This window comes from Pipistrellus hanaki (assembly GCF_964339955.1).
Source record: "Pipistrellus hanaki genome assembly, chromosome: 3".
NCBI classification, from domain to species: Eukaryota; Metazoa; Chordata; class Mammalia; order Chiroptera; family Vespertilionidae; genus Pipistrellus; species Pipistrellus hanaki.
In genome coordinates, this window is record NC_140505.1 from 96,645,657 (window position 1) to 96,665,093 (window position 19,437).

Genomic DNA, 19,437 nt, shown 5'->3' on the forward strand with positions numbered 1-19,437 from the left:
TGGTTCTCATTGGTCAGTTCCTATGCCAATCAGTGTCAGGAGCTCTGCCTCCTAGGCATCCATTGGTTCCCCACAGCACTTACCTTTGGTTCTCATTGGTCGGTTCCTATGACATTCAAAAACTCTGCCTTCTAGACAGCCACTGGTTCCCCACAGCACTCACCTTTAGTTCTCATTGGTTGGTTCCTATGCCAGTCAGTGTCAAAAGCTCCGCCTCCTAAACAGCCAATGGCTCCCCATAGCACCCACCTTTGGTTCTGATTGGTCGTTCCTATGCCAGTCAGCATCTCCAGGCCTATCTCTGGGCTTGATAAAAGAGGCAGGGCTTAACAGCAGCCTCTGCAGAGGCCAGAGAGAAAGAAAATCTTTGCTGCTGGAGAAGATCAGAAAGAAAGAGGGAGAAAAAGAGAGAGGTAACTGCACTGATAAACAACTTCCACTGAAGCTGCAGATCAGATCCTGACTCAATTTCTGGGTTTCAGCCACCTGGGCAGTCAGTGCTGGGTGGCCTGGCTGCAGCTGGGCAGTCAGTGATGACTTCCCGATAGTCAGCGTTTGGTTGTGAGTGGTAGTTACAACCCTGGACTTTTATTAAAATATATATATTTTTAATTGATTTCAGAGAGAAGAAGGGAGAAGGAGAGAGAGAGATAGAAACATCAATGATGAGAATCATTGATCAGCTGCCACCTGCATGCCCCATATTGAGAATTGAGCCCGCAACCAGGGCATGTGCCCTGAATGGGCATTGAACCATGACTTACTGGTTCATAGTAAGTCATGAGCCACACTGGCCAGGCATAAATGTCCCTTTTTACCTACTTAAAACATTTAACTTAAGTCCTAAGTAATTGTGAAAATTAAAGAGATCCACATTCTCATATGTAGCTGTTTAAAGGTACAAAGTTAAAACCTTTTTGGAAAACTATCTGGCAACTTTGCATCAAAAGCCTCTAAAATATTTGTTCCATTTGCCTCAATATCTCCAACTCCAAGAATCTAAGGAAAAAAATTATTTTTTTAAAATTGAATAAACCTTTATTGTTCATATTATTACAATTGTTCTTTTCCCCACCCAGAGCTCCCCTCCACCCGGTTCCCACCCCACCCTCTGCCCTTACCAACCCCTCACTGTCCTCATCCATAGGTGTACGATTTTTGTCCAGTCTCTTCCCGTACCCTGCACTCCCTTTTTCCTCAGAGAATTGTCAGTCCACTCCCTTTTTATGCCCCTGATTCTATTATAGTCACCAGTTAATACTGTTAATCAGATTTTTTTATTCACTTGATTTTTAGATTCACTTGTTGATAGATATGTATTTGTTGTTCATAATTTTTTTAATTTAATAAATCTTTATTGCTCAGATTATTACAGTTGTTTCTCCTCCCCCCCCCATCCCCAGCTCTCTTCCACCCGGTTCCCACCCTACCCTCTGCCCTTACCTACCCCACCATTGTCCTCATCCATAGGTGTACGATTTTAATCCAGTATCTTCCTGCACCCCTGACACCCTTTTCCCCCTGATAATTATCAGTCCATGCCCTTTCTTTGCCCCTGATTCTATCATATTCACCAGTTTATTCTGTTCCTCAGATTTTTAATTCACTTGATTTTTAGATTCATTTGTTGATATATATGTATTTGTTGATCATAATTTTTATCTTTTTTCTTCTTTTTCCTCTTCTTAAAGCATACCTTTCAGCATTTCATATAATACTGGTTTGTTGGTGATGAACTTCTTTAGCTTTTTCTGATCTGTGAAGCTCTTTATCTGCCCTTCAATTCTGAATAATAACTTTGCTGGGTAGAGTAATCTAGGTTCTCACTATTCATCACTTTGAATATTTCTTGCCACTCCCATCTGGCCTGCATAGTTTCTGTTGAGAAATCAGCTGATAATCTTATGGGTGCTCTCTTATAGGTCTCTTGCTACTTGTAAGATTCTCTCTTTGTCTTTTGCTCTTTGTCATTTTAATTATGATGTGTCTTGGTGTGGTCCTCTTTGGATTCCTTTTGTTTGGGTTCTGTGTACTTCCTGGACTTGTAAGTCTATTTCTTTCACCAGGTGGGGAAATTTTCTGACATTATTTCTTTTAATATGTTTTCAGTATCTTGCTCTCTTTCTTCTTCTGGCACCCCCATAATTCTGATGTTGGTATGCTTGAAGTTGTCCCAGAGGCTCCTTACACTATCTTCAACTTTCTGGATTCTCTTCTCTTTTTGCTTCTCCAGAGGAGTGTCCTTTGCCTCTTTGTATTCCAAATCTTTGACTTGATTCTTGTGTTCCTTTAGTCTGCTGTTGGATCTCTGTATAATATTTTTTATTTCAGTCAGTGCCTGTTTAATTTCTAGTTGTTCCTTTTTAATATCCTTGAGGGTCTCGTTAAATTTATCAGCCTTTTCTAGGAAATTCTTGAAAAACCTTATAACCGTGGTTTTGAACTCTATATCCAGTCTTTTGTTCTCCTCCATTTCTTTTGTTTGAGATCTATTTCCTTGTCTCGGCATTTTTGCTGCTCCCCTGAGTTGGTAGGATGGCTTTGTGTTTTTGGTGTCCTATATATGGCCCTGTGGGTCAGCCTCCCGAGTTACCTGAGATATACACTATTGGTGCTTCCCCTTTGTAGACTGCTTGTACTGTTATAGTTAAGTCTTAATTGTTGGTATCACTGGGAGTAATTGACCTCCCGGCCAATTGGATGTATCAGCTGTGTTTATGCCAGGATACCTTCTGTATTGGAGACAGTCTTATTGGATCAGGCTTGCAAAATTGCAAAAGTCTCTGAGCTCAACTTGGTTGGGGTGGAGTCTCCAGGCTGAGCCAACAGTCTTGGCTTCCAGTCAGTCCTGCCCTTGTGCGCAAGCCTCAGACTTCTGCCTTCTGTGGCTACCCTGAGTTTCTGCTTGATAGTCAAATTCCCCCTGCAAGAGTGTGGGTACCCCAGGGGCTCGCCCGGAATTGGGTTGGGTCTCTGTAGTCTGGAGCTTCTGATTCCTTCCACTATGGAGAGGTCACAGCAACCTTCGAGGTCAGACCTCTCTGCATGCACTTACTTGTGCGTGACTGTAGACCCTGCCCACCGTGGCTCCCGGCTCCCCCTAGTCTCCCAGTCTCTGAGTCTCCAGGTGCTTTTCTCTACAGTCTAGACTCCACCTGTGTGAGCCTGGGTCCACGGGGTTTTGGCTGGGGTTGGGGTTCAGTGCAGTCGGAAAGGGTTCAGTGCAGCCAGGGGCTTCCTTTCCCCTCCCGCCAGACAGACACTCGGTTGCCCTTCCTCTGCGTGCAAGCGTCTCCCTACCTCAGCGCTTTGTGGCTCCCCTGATCCATGAGCCCCTTTCTTTCTTTCTTTCTTTCTTTCTTTCTTTCTTTCTTTCTTTCTTTCTTTCTTCCTTCCTTCCTTCCTTCCTTCCTTCCTTCCTTCCTTCCTTCCTTCCTTCCTTTCTTTCTTTCTTTCTTTCTTTCTTTCTTTCTTTCTTTCTAGTTGTAGATTTTTCTACTCAGCCGGCTTTCTTGTAGTTTTAGATGATGTCCATTCTGTCTTTTAGTTGTTATTTTGAAATTGTTGTGAGAGGCAGCAGCTTAGGTGCTTACTTATGTCTCCATCTTGTTTCCCTGTACCACAGGTTTTTTCTGTTACTCATAATTTTTATCTTTACCTTTTTCTTCTTCCTCTTCTTAAAGAATACCTTTCAGCATTTCATATAATACTGGTTTGGAGATGACAAACTTCTTTAGTTTTTTTTTTTGTTGTTGTTTGTTTTTTAAATCTGTGAAGCTCTTTATTTGACCTTTAATTCTGAATGGTAGCTTTGCTAGGTAGAGTAATCTTGGTTGTAGGTTCTTGCTATTCATCACTTTGAATATTTCTTGGCACTCTCATCTGGCCTGCATAGTTTCTATTGACACATCAGCTAATAGTTGTATGGGTGCTCCCTTTTAGGTAACTGTTTTTCTCTTGCTGCTTTTAATATTTTTTTTGTCTTTTGATCTTGGCATTTGTATTATGATGTATCTTGGTGTGGTCCTCTTTGGATTCCTTTTGTTTGGGGTTCTCTGTGCTTCTTGGACTTGTAAGCTATTTCTTTCTCCAGGTGGGGGAAGTTTTCTGACATTATTTTTTCAAATAGGTTTTCAGTATCTTGCTCTCTCTCTTCTTCTGCCCTCCCCACACCTTCCATAGTTCTGATGTTGGTATGCTTGAAGTTGTCCCAGAGGCTTCTTACACTATCTTCAAATTTTTGGATTGTTTTTTCTTTTTTCTTTTCTGGTTGAGTGTTTTTTGCTTATTTGTATTTAAAATCTTTTACTTGATTGTTGCTATCCTCTAGTCTGCTGTTAGATCTCTGTATAATATCTTTTATTTCAGTCAGTGTCTGTTTAATTTCTAGTTGGTTCTTTTTCTTTTTTTTTTTTAATCAATCTTTATTGTTCATATTGTTACAAAGGTTCCTCATTTCTTCCCCCCTCCACCAGGTTCCCACCCCACCCTGAGCCCCCTTCCCCTCCCCCAATGTCCTCATCCATAGGTGCAGAGTTTATGTTCAGTCTCTTCCTCCCTCCCTTTCCCCGATAGTAAATCCCTTTTCAGATAGTAAATCAGTTACTTAGCATTTTCTCATATCAATAATACCTCCATATGCCCAAAGATACACTTCACACAAAAGACACTTCCAAATAGATCAACCAACCTCATCCAGGCCCCGCACAAGGCACTCACAGATCAACACCCCAGCCCTATACTAACTCAACACATCCAGATCTAAGCCTTCATCACTTGATTCATCAGACCCTCAAGTTCCCGCAAAAGTTTCCAGCCATGTCTGAGAGGCAGCCTTGGGGTGTGGGGCAGGCGAGGAGCAAGCTGTTCTGGGCCTGGCTGCTCCGGGCCTGGCCTCTGTTGCTCTGGTCCATTCCATAACCAGCTGCTCCGGGTCTGGCCACTGCCGCTCCCAACATGGTTGCTCCGGGCTTGGCTGCTGCTGCTCTGGGCCTGGCCACACCCAACCCGGCTGCTCTGGGCCCGGCTGCTCTGGGCCCGGCCGCTCTGGGCCTGGCCGCTCCCAGCCTGGCAGCTGCTGCTCCGGGCCTGGCCGCACCCGACCCGGCTGCTCCTGGCCTGGCCACTCCCGGCCTGGATGCTCCGGACTTGGCTACTGCTGTTCTGGGCCTGGCTGCTCCTGACCTGGCTGCTCTGGGCCCAGCTTCTCTGGGCCCACCCAGCCACTCCGGGTCTGGGTGTTCCTGGACTGGCCACCCTAGGCTTGGCTGCCTCCGCCTCAGGCCTGGCTGCCACTGCCCCAGGTCTGGCTGCTCCAGTCCTGGCTGTTGCTGCTCTGGTTCTGGATGCTGCTGCTCTGGGGCCTGGCTGTTGCTGCTCCAGGCCCGGCTGCCACTGCCTTGTGCCTGGCCATTCTAGGCCTGGCAGCCGCCGTTCCAATATTCTGTCCTTTTTTTTTTTTTTTTAAATTTTTTTAATTTTTATTTTAAAAACGCATTTATGTTGCAATGTTGGCTGCTGAGTTGAGTTCTGACTTAGTCTTTGATTTTTCAAGATCTTCTTTTTGTTCTTTCTTAAGTAATTTTACTATCTTTTGCTCTCCCTTGATTTCTTCACATTGAGAACTTCTTCGATTTCTTCCTCCTTGTCCTGGAAGCTCAGCAGGTTGCCCTGTGGCACCCCTTTGTTCTCCGCGGGCTCCTGCACTGCTTCAGCCTGTTGCCGGGGTTGGCACCGCCGCCCAGGAAGCAGCCCCCTGCCTCGGCTCCATTGCCTGCGCTCAGCGGTCGAAGGCTCAGGGGCACTCACCCCCTGGGGGCCCCATCGCCCGGCTCCTTGCTGGTGCCCAGATGGCCGGTGTCCGGCAGGGGCTCCTGCTCCTCATCGCGTTCCTCCAGTCTGGAGCTTTTTTTCTCCTTCCCGCTAGGGGAGTCTAGCATCAGAGTCAACAGACTGTCCTCTGCAGGCAATGTGCGTGTCTCCGGGGGCTCCGCTTTTCGCCGCTCCCCCAGGACTCCACCTCACAGCCCCGTCTCCCTCTGCTTGAGCCTGGGTCCCCAGGGATTGGCCTAGAGCTGGAGTTCAGGGCGGTCAGGAGTGGGGCTCAGCACCGCCGGAAATTTTATTTCTTCCCGCCAGGGCAATACAGCATCAGAGTCAACATTCTGTCCTCTGCGGGCAATGTGCGCGTCTGCACGCACAATGTGCGCAACTCCGGGGGCTCCGCTTTTCGCCACTCCCCTGGGATTCCGCCACACAGCCCCATCTCCCCCTGCCTGAGCCGGCTGGGGCTCCTGTTTCCTTCCCTCCAGTGCAATCCCGCATCAGAGTCAACATTCCGTTCTCTGCGAGCAATGTGTGCGACTCCGGGGCCCTGCTTTTCGCTGCTCCCCTGGGATTCCACCTCACAGCCCCGTCTCCCCCTGCCAGAGCCTGGGTCCCCAGGGTCTGGCCCATAACTGGGGCTCAGCGCTGCCGGTCGGGGGTTCAGCCCAGGCTGGGGGTTTTATTTACTAGGGAATGCCAGGCAGGCACCCAGCCTTCTCCTCCTCTCCGGCTCCGTCCTCTCCGCGCGTGCGCATGCGTGCATGCGTGCGGGCAGCATGTCTCCGTACCTTAGGCTTTTTTCAGCTCCTCTGATTTTCCTTCTGGTTTTCTCTTTCCTTCTTGTTGTAGAATTTTCAGTCAGTGGACTACCTGTAGCTCTGGGCAATGTCCACTCTACATTTTAGTTGTATTCCATTGAAATTGTTGTGTGCTGCTGCGGTTAGGTGTCTACCTGAGCAGCCATCTTGCATCCCCCCCTAGTTGGTTCTTTTTCATATCTTGCTAAATTTATTGGCCTTTTATAGAAAATTATTGAAAAACCTTATAACTATGGTTTTGAACTCTATATCCAGTAGTTTTCTTTCCTACATTTCTTTCATTTGTGATCTGTTTCTTTATCTCCACATTTTGGCTGCTTCCCTGAGTTGATAGAGTGGCCCCACTATAGGACCCAGTGGCTCAGGCTCCCCAATTACCTGAGGTGGACACTCTTGGTGCACCCCTTTGTGGGCTGTGTGCACAGTCTTGTTGTAGTTAAGCCTTGATTGTTGTTGGTTTCACTGGGAGGAATTGACCTCCAGGCCAATTGGCTGTGAGGATCAGCTGTGTCTATGCTGGGAGAACTTCTGTGCTGGAGATACCCTTATGAGACAAGACTTGCAAATGCCTCTGTGCTCAGCTTTGATGGGGCGGAGTCTCAGGGAAGAGCGGACAGCATTTGTTTCCCATCATCCCTGCCCTAATAGGCCCTTGTGTCTCAGTGTCCCATGGTAATCGCTGCAAGCACCTCTGAGAGAAAGCCACCCTCGAGTTCCACCCGCTGCCGGACAGTCCAATTTCTCCCCAAAGGAATCTGGGTCCCCAGAATCTCACCTGGAACCAGAGTTCAGTGCAGTTGGGAGCTTTTGTCTCCCTCCCACTTGAGAAAGCCAGTCGCACACTCAGTTGCCCACCTTCTCCTCACTGTGTTTCAGTACCTCTGCCTCCTGCAGCTCCTCTGAGTCTCAGTGTGCTTTCCTGTTCCTTCTAGATGTAGAATTTCCACTCAGCCAGCCTCCCTGTGGTTCTGGATGATGTCCATTTTGTCTTTTAGTTTGAAATTGTTGTGCAAGGCAGCAGTTTAGGTGTTTACCTATGCTTCCATCTTGGTTTCTTCTCTAAGGAAAATAATTTTAAATACAGGCAAACATGAAGAAACATTTTCCTTGTAATTTTTTATGATATAAAAGTAAATGGGGGGAAAAGTAAATGGAAATGACCTAAATTTCTAAAAATATGTTACCTGAATTATGGGAAAGCCCTATCATGAAATATTAATGTCTCTCCTAAAAGTTATGTAGAGAATTTTTAATGCTATTAAATTAAAAAATGAAGATGGAATATTGCATGCACAACAGGATATCATATGTGAGTACATACAATTTCTTACAAAGGGAATAACAGAGATAGTGGGAGCCATAAAAGCAGGAGTGAGACCAGCTAGTGGAAGAGAGAGAAACTGAAATAATTATTGGATGTATCAATTAGCTTTGCTGCAGGATAAACAGCAGACAACAATAAGCCTTTTTCTCCTGTTTTGTGGACTCAGTTGACCTGGCCTGACTCTCTGCAGCAGTTCTGGTTGTCTGGAGTTTGCCTGTGCCCCAGCTCCGGACTAGACTTGCTTGGAACAACTGTGCTTTGAGTCCCTCCTCCACTCCCCCTCCTAGGGCCAGTGAGCTAGCCTGGCCATGTCCTTCTCATAGTGGTGGCAGAATTGCAAAAGGCCTCTTGATGCCCAGGCTAAGGACTGGCGTAGAGTGACGTCTGCTTGTCCTAAAAGCCAAAGCAAAGGATGAGAAACACCCTCTTCATCCTCACTCCCCCGTGGGAGGGCTCTGCCTGCAAGAAAACAGAGCAAGGCACAAGCACAAAGGGGAGAATGGGGACCCTGGGGGTCTACCTCAGTGGCCATGACAATATTAGTAATATTACCATACTCGTCCAAAAACTGATGTTCCCAGACTAGTTAGAACAAGAACAGAATTGTTTCCTCATGACTCAACCTATTCAATTTTAGTATGTTAGCAGCTTTACTATAGTGAGTCCATTTTATTTCCTCACTCTTTTCCTCAAGAGACATACTAGTAGACGAATCAGAGCAAGGAGGTCTTGCCCAGCCCCTTCCCACCAGTGTGTACAGGAGAGGGGTTAGGTGAGGGAGCAGGGCATTCAGATGTTACAAGCCTTGTTGCCCTACTCCAGAAACTGACATCACTTCAGCAGGGCATCCCAGAGGCTGGTGTAATGATAAACTACCCACCTAATACAGGCACCTGTAGAAATGTGTGTGCAAAAAAGCACATACTTATCTGGATCCTGCCACACTAGACTTAAAATTCCTACATCTGTATTTCTTCACTTCTCCCTTACACTTGCCATCTGTTTGCTTCTCTAAGCTCCATCCCACGTAATTCCCTCACAAGTTGCTATAACTTGGTCCATTTTCAATCCATTAATCTCATCAGTTTTCTCTTTTTTACTTCTAGATTTCCCTTTTTGTCCATAATGTTCCTAGTCTTGCCTTATGGGTTATAGTTCTTCTTTTGTCTTCCTCATAATTTAAACATGCTTACATGACCGTTGTGCTCAGATCTCACTGCATTCTCTAGTCTGTTGGGTTGTCTGTTGGCCCTCATGCTGTTGGGTTTCCCTCTGTTTTGTGTTTTTGTCTGTGAGTCGTGCCCAGGAACTTGTCCCCTGTATGAGCTTGAAGGTGCCCTATGGAGCAATTGTGGTTATCTCTTCTCACATACAGTGGGGTACATTGGCTTCTGTGTCTCTCATCTGAGGGAGGGTTTTGGCCTGTTGCAGTGGTTGCACAGCCTCATGGTTCCAATTTCTCCTGTCAATTTTATTCCACCCTCAACCCTGAGCAAGATGCCTGCTAAGGGCTTCCAGAGGCCTTTTGTAATTCTGCCACCACTGTGAGAAGGACATAGTCAGGCTAGCATTCCGTTAAGGGAAGGGATAGCCATCTCCTGGGTTCAGACTTGATTCAGGCAGTATGGACCAGTTCCCCCAGCATGGATTGCCTTGTGACCTCAACACCGTCCCAAGGTGGGAATTAAGGCCTCATACTAACCGTGTACCTTGTGCCTTTAGCTCCCTCTGACTCACCTCTTCATCTCTGGCTTTGGGAGAGTCCCCATTCAAACATGGCTCTGCACTTGTATTTGTATTTTACATGTTATTTCATTTATGGAGCAAGAGGTAGGCTTTTTGTGACAGCTGAGTCCACCATGCAGTCAGACAGTGTATGAATTCATGGGGCCTAAGTCAACATGCTCAAAGCAAACCCATCCAAACCTATGGTGTCCTACCAACTCCAGGATGCTTCTGTCCTTCTGCTTCATAGCCTGTAGCACACAGCTTTCATCTTCATGGTCACTTGTTGGCATGATGGCTGCTAGAAAGGTAGAAAGGTAAAAAGGGCACAGGCCAACCAAGTCAGCTCTTTTCTCAAAGAAGCTTCCAGAATCCATTTCTTCAATAAATTTTTTTGTATATTGGCCAAAATTAGTCACATGATCATCTCTAACTATAAAAGAATCTGAGAAGAACAGGGTTTTTTTTTGTTTGTTTGTTTGTTTTTAGCTGTATATAGTAACACTCCCAACAAATTGAGGGTTCTCTTTATGAGAAAGTCTCGATTGAAAAAGAAAAAAAAAAAGAAAGTCTCAGCCATAATAGCCAAGATCAGCACATAAGGTACTTCATGGCCTGCTGTCCCCAGCTCCCACACCACCCCCATTTCCCCAGCATAATCTCCTTCCATTTTCCTTAACAAATTACATGCCACCACTAAGCTGAGCTTTGACTACTTCTCAGAGCAATCTGACACTCCCCTCAGATAACACTTGCCACTCATACTCCATTGTTCCATGCCTGCCATTTAAAAAAATATGTGTTTTATTGATTTTTTTTTTACAGAGAAGAAGGGAGAGGGGTAGAGAGTTAGAAACATTGATGAGAAAGAAATATCGATCAGCTGCCTCCTGCACACCCCTTCTGGGGATGTACCCACAACTAAGGCACATGCCTTTGCCTGGAATCGAATCTGGGACCCTTCAGTCCACTTAAAATCAGGACAATCTGATGCTCTATCTACTGATCCAAACCAGTTAGGGCAATGCCTGCCATTCTTTTTATTATTATTATTTTTTCATTTTATTGATTTTGTACAGAGAGGAAGGGAGAGAGATAGTTAGAAACATCGATGAGAGAGTCATCGATCAGCTGCCTCTTGCACATCCCCTACTGGGGATATGCCCCGCAACCAAGGTACATGCCCTTGACCGGAATCGAACCCGGGACCCCTCAGTCCCCAAGCCGACGCTCTATCCATTGAGCCAAACCGGTCTCGGCAATGCCTGCCATTCTTGATAGACTGGAAACCCCATGGAAGTTTATGAGTCCCACAACTGGCCAATGGCTTGCCACATGCTGGGAGCTCAATAAATCTTACTTATGAGATTAATGGATGGGTAGGTGGACTGACAGCTTGACGAATGTGCCTAATGCTCTCTCATATCTCTATGTTTTCACATATGCTTTCCCTGCGCCTAGCATGCTTTTCTAACATTGTCCACCAGCTAATTACTATTTTTCTGTTAAGATTCAGCTTTGATGTCCCCTCTTCCAGCAAGTTCTCCCTAACCATACCTGCCTGGGTTAGATGACCTGAGTCTCCACGGTAGCCTTCATTGTGCAGGATTGTGTGTCTGGGTTTTCTTGTCTTTAGGCTCTGAGCTCTTTGAGAGCAGACCTGACTTTAGCTCTTCTCCAGCACTGATTCCACTTCCTATGGTGAAGCAAGAGTTCCGTGGATTTTTAATGCAATTAGAATAAAACTGAAAATAATGAAGACCACAGGTCCCTTGTTTCTAGAGAAAGGTATGGCAGGTAGAAAACACTTTGGATAAGCTGAATGAGGAGTTCCTCCAGCTCACTGCTCATGCCCTAGAGCTCCAGAGAAAAGAGGACAAGCCAGGCCAACCATCCCCAAGCGAGGGCAGTACATTCATGGTGAGCCCAACAGACCACCTTCTCAGCTCCTGAGCTGTCCACAGTGTGGTAGCCAGGGAGTCATAGCTCCTTCAATAGAAAGGGTTGGGACCAGAACAATCAGTTCTAACCAGAAAGTTCGCAAGTCTAAGTCCTATTTTGCTTGCTTGGTTTGGCAAATGGGTCTAGAGACAGGGAAACACACTCAGTCAGCTTGGGCTTGCAGGTGTCTAAGCAAATTGATGGCCGGGAAAGATTGAGGAAGGATATGAAAAGAGAACAATAAAAACAGCTCTTCTAGATGCAGTCTGACTAATAGTGCCTAGTTCTGGAATAAGGAGTTGTCTGTGAGAAGCATCTCCCATCTGGATTACTCCCCATCTTTATTCAGGTCTCTGGAGGCATCGACATAAGGAAGGTTGGAGGGGAAAAAGACAAGAGATAAAAGTAATTCTGTCATGTCTGCAGCTGGCCAATGAGCCTGTTTGCCAGTTTGATTTTTAAAAAATACTGCATTAAAGTACTACTTCTCTTGGCCTGAGGGGTTGCTGTTTTTTGTGGGCCCTGGACCCTTGAACCTGAGCCCAGTGCCCCTTCACCTCACCCTCATTCCCACCTTGCTGAGGTGAGGAATACCCTGGGTGGTAGAGGGGCATGGGTAGGCACCACCTATCTCCAGGCTTCCTAGAATGGCCTTATGCCAGGATGCTCATGTCACCAAGGGGTCCCCTCTTCATGACTTAGAGAGGCCACCTGCCACAGTTACTCTTGGAGTGGGGGCTCAGGCAGGGATTGGGGCAGGGATTGCTGTGCTGCTACCTGAATTCAGAGTTCCATGAGAACATCATGTGTGCCTGGGTCTTGATGTTGGGGGGAGGGCCTGGGAAATCAGTTAGTCTTGATTAAACTGACTTTTCTCTTAAGACAAAAATGACAAGAAAGATATCTGTGCCACAAAAGAATGGTGGGAAATACATAGATGCCATTCCCAGAGGGCTGCAGGAGCTGTGTCTCCTGAGATCCAAAGGATCCTTGAACCCCCGAACCCTCGAGGCTGATCCTCCTGGTGAAATCCAAGTGCAGGGGCCAGCCTTCCCTGTGTTCTACTCTCGACACATCTAGCGTTCCTTCCCTGAGCTTTATGGCAGTTCCACTGTGGAAGGCCCAGGTACAGACAGAGACCTGTCATCAGATGTATCAAGGGACTCAGATGACAGTGATTTGGTGACAAAGTAACAGGAAAACTTCATACTTAAAGAGACATTATGTAAATATCCTTGCTATTAAGGAAGGAAAACAGGATGAGTTAAGGGGCTATAAAATGTAACAAGATTTAATTATTCAATAATTGCTTCAAATTATTAAAAATGATGATTGGGCAATGATATAATTAGTTGTTGTTATGCATTAATGTGGCAACATAAAATTAGGGAACACAATGTCTTTATTAATGACTCGTGAGATCAGACTCTGGAGTAACTTGTTGGCATCTTCCCAAGTGTTCTGATGGGTATTGTTGCCTAGAGACGTCAGAGAGACAACAGTTATGCCAGGGTCATCTGGTGGGTCCAGGGTAGAGTGAGCTCAGAACTCTCTTGGGGTCACCTCTTCTCTTCCATTTGTGTCCTTTTCAGGTGATTCCCAGCATCTTCTCTTCTGTATGCAGGAAGACAGACCTAACTCAGGGGAGACAGGTGGCCCAGACAGAGGGCATCCAGGAACCTGAGTCCTAAAGAGAGACCAGGCCCTGATGCTAAGGTGAGGAGGGCCTACCTAGCTCAGAGGATTGAAGACCTGGAGTGGGAATTGTCCCTCCTTCTCCAGGTGGCAGATGGCAGCACATGTGCCTAGGGAGACATTGAGTCACACAGGATGTTGCGGTAGCCATCTGTAGGAGTGCCTTCTTCATGGAGAACACGGCCAAGTGAATCAGCTCATTCCTGGTAAGGAGGAGTGGGTGTCCGAGAGGCTTCTGGGGCCAGGAGTGTGTGCGCCGGTCTCTAACACACTCAGACTCTTTCCAAATCCTGGGCCTTCGTTTGTGCTGATTTCTGTCTGTGGTCCTTTGAAGTGAAAATAAAATCACACAAGTTGAGAAAATCAATGTGCATTCCTATCACTGAGTCTGTTCCTCAACCACGGTCACAATGGGGCCACCTCAGTGCATGGGAAACTGTAGGAAAAAACAGCATAGAACTGAGTGGTAGCCTTGTGAACGAAGTAGAATGGAGGAAGGCACGCAAAAGTAAGGGAGATGGAGCTCCAGGGCTGGCGGCCTTGGAATAACTTCAAGGAAGGGCTAAAGCCCAAGCCTTGTGGGGTGTGAAATGAGCATGGTTGGAAAGGAGCAAAGTTAGTTAGGTGGATGGAAAGAGGAAAGAGCAGGCAAGGTATTGGAAAAAAAAATCAGAGCAGAGTCCTGATTTTAGGAAGAAGAAACCTCAGGAGGAAGTAGGGGTGTGAGTGTCTTGAAGCCCCAGGGAAGCCTGGCTCTAGTGTCTCCCCTTTTCCCCCCAGTTAGAGCTCCTTGAACTATGGCCAGGCTATAAGACTGTGTTCACCTCTTCTAACGGCCAGTGTAGAGTCAAGACACCCAGCCCTCACAGTAGCCAGATCGAGCCACACCTGGACTCTGACATCTTGTCAACTTGGTCAAAGTGTATAGACACCTCCGTGGAGCTGTGCTCCAGGAGCGAACTAGGGGGTCTCAGCAGTTATTTGCACAGAGCCTGGAGGAGCAGGCCTTCCCTGCTTCTCACTGGGTCTCTTAGCGTGTCACCCCTGTCATGCTTCCCACTCTTCAGGAGCTGCCACTTCAGTAGGGGTTATAATCTTCAAGATTATATCTTACAATCAGAGATCCAGGCAATTGAGGAAGGATAAGCTGCACAGAGGCCACAGTCCTCACTAGGGCACAAAGTGAGACGAGTTGGTCTGCTCATCGCCAGCTGGTGTTTGCTCTTTGCTTGTACAACCTTCTCCAAAATGTTCATCACTGTTCTCTACAGAGGTGAGAGACCACTGTCCCTTTTAGTAGGAGCAAGTCCTGGGCCAGGACAGAAGGAAGGCCATTCCCCACTCCAGGCAAAAAAAATAATGCCACCAATGATGCTTCTCACTTCTCACCCCCCAACCCAGCCTCCAGGAAGCTCTCTGTGTATCCAAACTGCTTCCTTCTGGCCTCTGGGAGGTCCTGCCTGTGGTCTGAGGATCAGCCTGGAAAGAGCCAGCTGGAGTAGGCGCCTGTTCACCCAGACCTGAGCCCAGGGCCACCTCTTGAGAGTCCTAAATCAACTATGAGAGTAGCTAGTGATGTGGAGCTCAACCTTCATTTAGAGGGAACTAAGGAGGAGGAGTGGCTGGCCAGAGTCTCACAATGCAGAGATCCTGCACCAAGATAAGAGTGAGCCCTGAAAAGCTCAGAGGGGGAAGTGGGCTAAGCACATAGCTAACACCATATGCTTATAGAGGGCCAGAACATCTGCATTTATAACAAGTTCCAGGATGGATGCCAGGATGCTACTCTGTGGACGTCAGCTTGAGTCCAAGGTTATTTGCCCTGGTAAGGAAGATGGATATTATTTTAAGATCATTAATCATAATAATGATGAATTCTATTTGTTTCTGAGCTGCTACTGGACACTCTAATTTCAGTACAAGCTGTGTGTGTGGACCTGGGTACAGGAGAGTCTGTGACTCAACCTTGACTCCATATAGCACCCAGCAGCCTGCACAGTGCTCAGCCCGTGGAGCCTCCATGTAATTGTTCCCCCTCCCCCTTAGTAAATGCTTTCTAAATACTAAAGCCTGGGCTCGAGCTTTAGTGATCTCGCTCAATCTCTACAGAATATTTACTTTTCTGTTCAGAGAGTGGAAACACACTTCTAAGTAACAGGGTTCCTGTTCAGATCCAGGATTCCTATTCTGTCTGACAACAAAGCCCATGTTCTTAAGCACTACAATGCAGTCATTTCCAGCAACAGGCTCACCAGGATTGTGCTAAACTCTGCACACATTCTGTAATGAGCAGCCCAGCAGAGTTTTATAGGAAGTCGACTTGGTTAGGCAGTGATTCCCACACACCCTCCACAGAAACCAAGGGTCCGCCTGGGCTGCTGTCAGAGAGGTACAAGGATTTATCTTCACTACCCAAGTATAATTTCTTAACTATCTCTGATACAGAAAATACATTCAAAGATGTAACAGCCAACATATAAATAATTGGAAATCACAAAGTTTTAACTTCAGCTGCTAGGTTTGTGTTTTGAATGTAGATTCTGAAATAAGTCTTCTGCCCACTCTGTTTATAAAATATCCTGAAATTGCAAAGCATGACACTTTGGGAAAGTATAATAGTTGATCCACATGAATATGGATTTTTCTCAATAATGTGCCACCAAAAATATAAATGAGACTGGCATGAATCTCAGCAAATATCACCCATGCCTCATGTTTAAATGTTTGTATCTGGCAGAAGAGCCTCCTTGTTTTCATTGGCTACTTTATAGTAAGTTACTTTCATGGACTTGAACCCACAAGGTAACTTATAGAACTAAAAAAGGTGCCTTTTTTTTTTTTTTTCCTACTTCATACACTGCCTCCTGCTTGGCTTTTGTTGGCAGTAAGACACTCCTTAGAGAGGACGTGTGGGGCTGGCTCTGCAGTGACCCCCGGTGCCCCTCTAGTGAAGCCCTGGGCCTCAGCTAGTTTAGTAAAGAAAGCCTGTCATTTTCCCTGTGAGGGTAGTGTCTCTGGGGAAAACCCTTCAGCATTTCCATGACTGGAGGAGCTCTCTGTCGCGCCTCCGTTATTACAGAGGAGGGACAGTCCAAAAACTCAGCAGGGCCTGGGTCATAGCTCTTTCCCATCCTGCCCTGCATCCCTTTCTCCCAGTGCTTTTGACATTAACTCTTAGCTCTGATGTGCCAATAACAGTCCAGCCTCCAAACCTGCCCCCAATCACTGCTAAGGTATCAGGGAGGCCAGGGGACTGAAGCAGAGCCACTCCTGGGTGTGCAACCTGCAGCCCCTGCAGGTGGCTTTACAACGGGAAAGGGCCTGCTGCAGGGAGAAGCAGGAAGGGCCTGTGCCGTGAAGGATGCTTATGCTCCAACCTGGGCAAGGTGTTTGCATTTCACGCACAGATGAGCCTGGAACAAATGGCAACTCCCTGCAGGGTCCCTTTCCTACAAGGCAGAGCTGCAGCCTGCGTTGGACCCCAGCTCACGGCTGGCTTTGTCACTTCCTGAGTGAGCAGCAAGGAGCAAGTGACTTAACCTCTCTGCACCTCAGTTTCCCATCAGTAAAACAAGGGTGTTTCCCAAGGCTTGTGCTGTTCAGAATTAGAAATACTATGCACTGAGCTTTCCATGTGCAGCTGGCATTCTACAAGTGGCAAGCTGGTTGGTTTACCATTTTAAGGAGGCTCTGAAATTGTGGAAAGTGAGGAGTCCTACCACTAATATGAAAGGCTGGCAGGGATCCTGAGCTGACTTCAAGTGCCAGGATGTGCCCTCTCTCCCCTTTCTTTCACACCAAGTTCAAGAGAACTTGGCTTCTGTTTCCAGGCTCTTTCTGGGCTGAGGATGGGGGCGAGTGCCAACCTCCCACAGATCACTGGCCGTCTCTGGCCAAAAGGAAGACCAGCAAAGTCAAAAGACGGTTTCGCCTTAGTGTAGCCCCATCCTAGAACCAAGGCTTCTTTCTTGGGAAGAAAATAAACACACAATTCTTTGGGCCCAGGAGCTTGTCCCCACGTTACAGGCAGTGGGGGAAATGGTTCAGCCCAGCTCTACCACTTACTAGCAGGGTGACCCTGAACGTGTTACGTAAACTCAAGTTTTGCTTTCTCACGTCTGAGATATGGACACTGATGGGACCTACCTTACAGGCTGGAGGTGAGGACTAGGTGAGATGTGCAGCTTGGCAGGCAGAAAGGCCAACAAATGTTGACTGTTACTATTTTTTTTTGGTCCATAATAAGAATTCAGTTAGATAACCACTTTATTGAGAATATGCCACATACAATAAGGCATTCTTCTAGACTCTGCAAACCACAGGCTGACGTGAACATAGTAAATACAACGCTGAGTAGGCTGCAGTGACATGACTTTTTTTTTTTTTTTTTTTTTTTTTTTTAAGTGCATGAAACACAGGAGAGGAAAAATTTAAGAGGTAATCAGGAAGACCTTTGTAACAAATTGACACTGAAGCTGAACCTTGAAGTTGGGATTCTGCAGTTGGAGATGGTGGACGGAAATGGAATTTCCCAGGCAGAGAGAGGGCCTGGAGGCTGGAAAGGAAGCATATTTGAGAACCAAGGTTTGGTGCAAGATGGGACACATGGGGGTGTGCTGAGACAGCAGGACCAGCATCCTAGGAGCAGCTTTGAAGCTGAGGTTTGCTGTTTACTGGGGGATCTTTGGTGAGTCATTCAATATCTGACCTTCTGACTCGCAGATGTACAATGGGCGATATAACACACCCGGCTCACGGGTTATTGCAAAGACTGAATGCTTAGCTGTGTCTATGACGCGCTCCAGAAACCTTAGCATTATGCAAATATCAGTAGTCTCTGTTGTGGGCCCTCCCAGGCAATGGAGGAAGCAGGGCCACCTTCTGGGCTCCCTTGCAACATGAAAAGAGAAGAGAAACTGCCTGGGCTAATGGCTGGGAGCATTTCCTGCTGTGCTGGGTGCTGCCATCCTTTGCTATCACCCTGCACTCTGGTGCCAAACTTGAGGCAGAGCCAGAATGCATTGAGCTTGTAATCTGATTTCCCAGGCTGGTTTAGAGTTCTTGGTATCAGAACACACTTGTCTAGAAGACAGCAACACCCTGAAAGAAACTTGGGTCACGTGCTTTGGAGACAGGTAGATTTCAAGTTTGGTTTCTCCTTGTCGTTGGAACATATTAAAAAAAAAAAAAAAAGCTTTTAGCAGAAGAATATGCCAGCGGAGCACAGCCTTTCTTTGATCTGCACAGGTTGACATTGAAACAGGGGAAGGCTCCAGAACGTAATGAAGTCAATTGCTGTTTCAGAATTAAAACCTGGGTCTGCCAAATAACTCTTTCCCAACTCCTTAAGTCCCAATTACATGGGTTTTAGTGTTGAAACATCAATTAATAGTAGGGAAAAAAGCATAGGATTTGAAGCCAAGAGAATTGAATTCAAAGATCTGGCTCTTCTGCTCACTGGCCCATAATTTTCACCTCCTCCTTGATAGGAAGCCCCTGTTTTCTTTTTAGAAAAAAAATGGGGATGATCATATCTATGGCACTGAACTGTGGACAATATGAGATAATATATGTGAATGCATAATAAATAAAACCCTGGTCCATGATGGATATTAAATTAAAGCATGGGTACTAAATAACTTGGGCAGTAGCTTTTTTATTTTAAATAAGTAACCAGCAAGTGTGTATCAATTTCTAGGTGCTCTGAAAAAACAAAGGAGAAACAAGAGTCTCCAACTCTGGCTGCAACCAATTCTTGGAGTTCTATCAGAAAAGACACTAACAAGGAAAAAAAAAATTTAATCTTCATGCGTGGGTCCTGATTGGTCAGGAAATGTCTCCTAAAAGCCCACAGTGACTCTCACCACCAGATGGCACTCACACATGAAAGAACATTGCTTAGGTCTACACTCAGCTTTTCTGAAAAGGCAAAGTTGGAGGATGATAGCAGATCACTGAGTAGTGAGAAGCAGGAGCTTGTTCTAGGCTTGTTCTTTCTGCTTAAGGAATGTACAACATAACAAAGAACACTAAAACAGACATACGAAATTAAGAGGGAAATGTATAAAAACGGCAGGACTCCTCATAACCAAGTGGAAGTTCCAATTA

General features: G+C 46.3%; 1 long non-coding RNA gene across 1 annotated transcript; it reads left to right on the forward strand.

Annotated features, from left to right (window-relative positions):
* Positions 1-330: 330 nt before the first annotated feature.
* LOC311619935 lies at positions 331-18,521 on the forward strand. Its single transcript, XR_014794608.1, has 3 exons — positions 331-413; positions 13,227-13,535; positions 17,734-18,521. It is a non-coding gene; the product is annotated as an uncharacterized lncRNA (long non-coding RNA).
* The last annotated feature ends 916 nt before the right edge of the window (positions 18,522-19,437 follow it).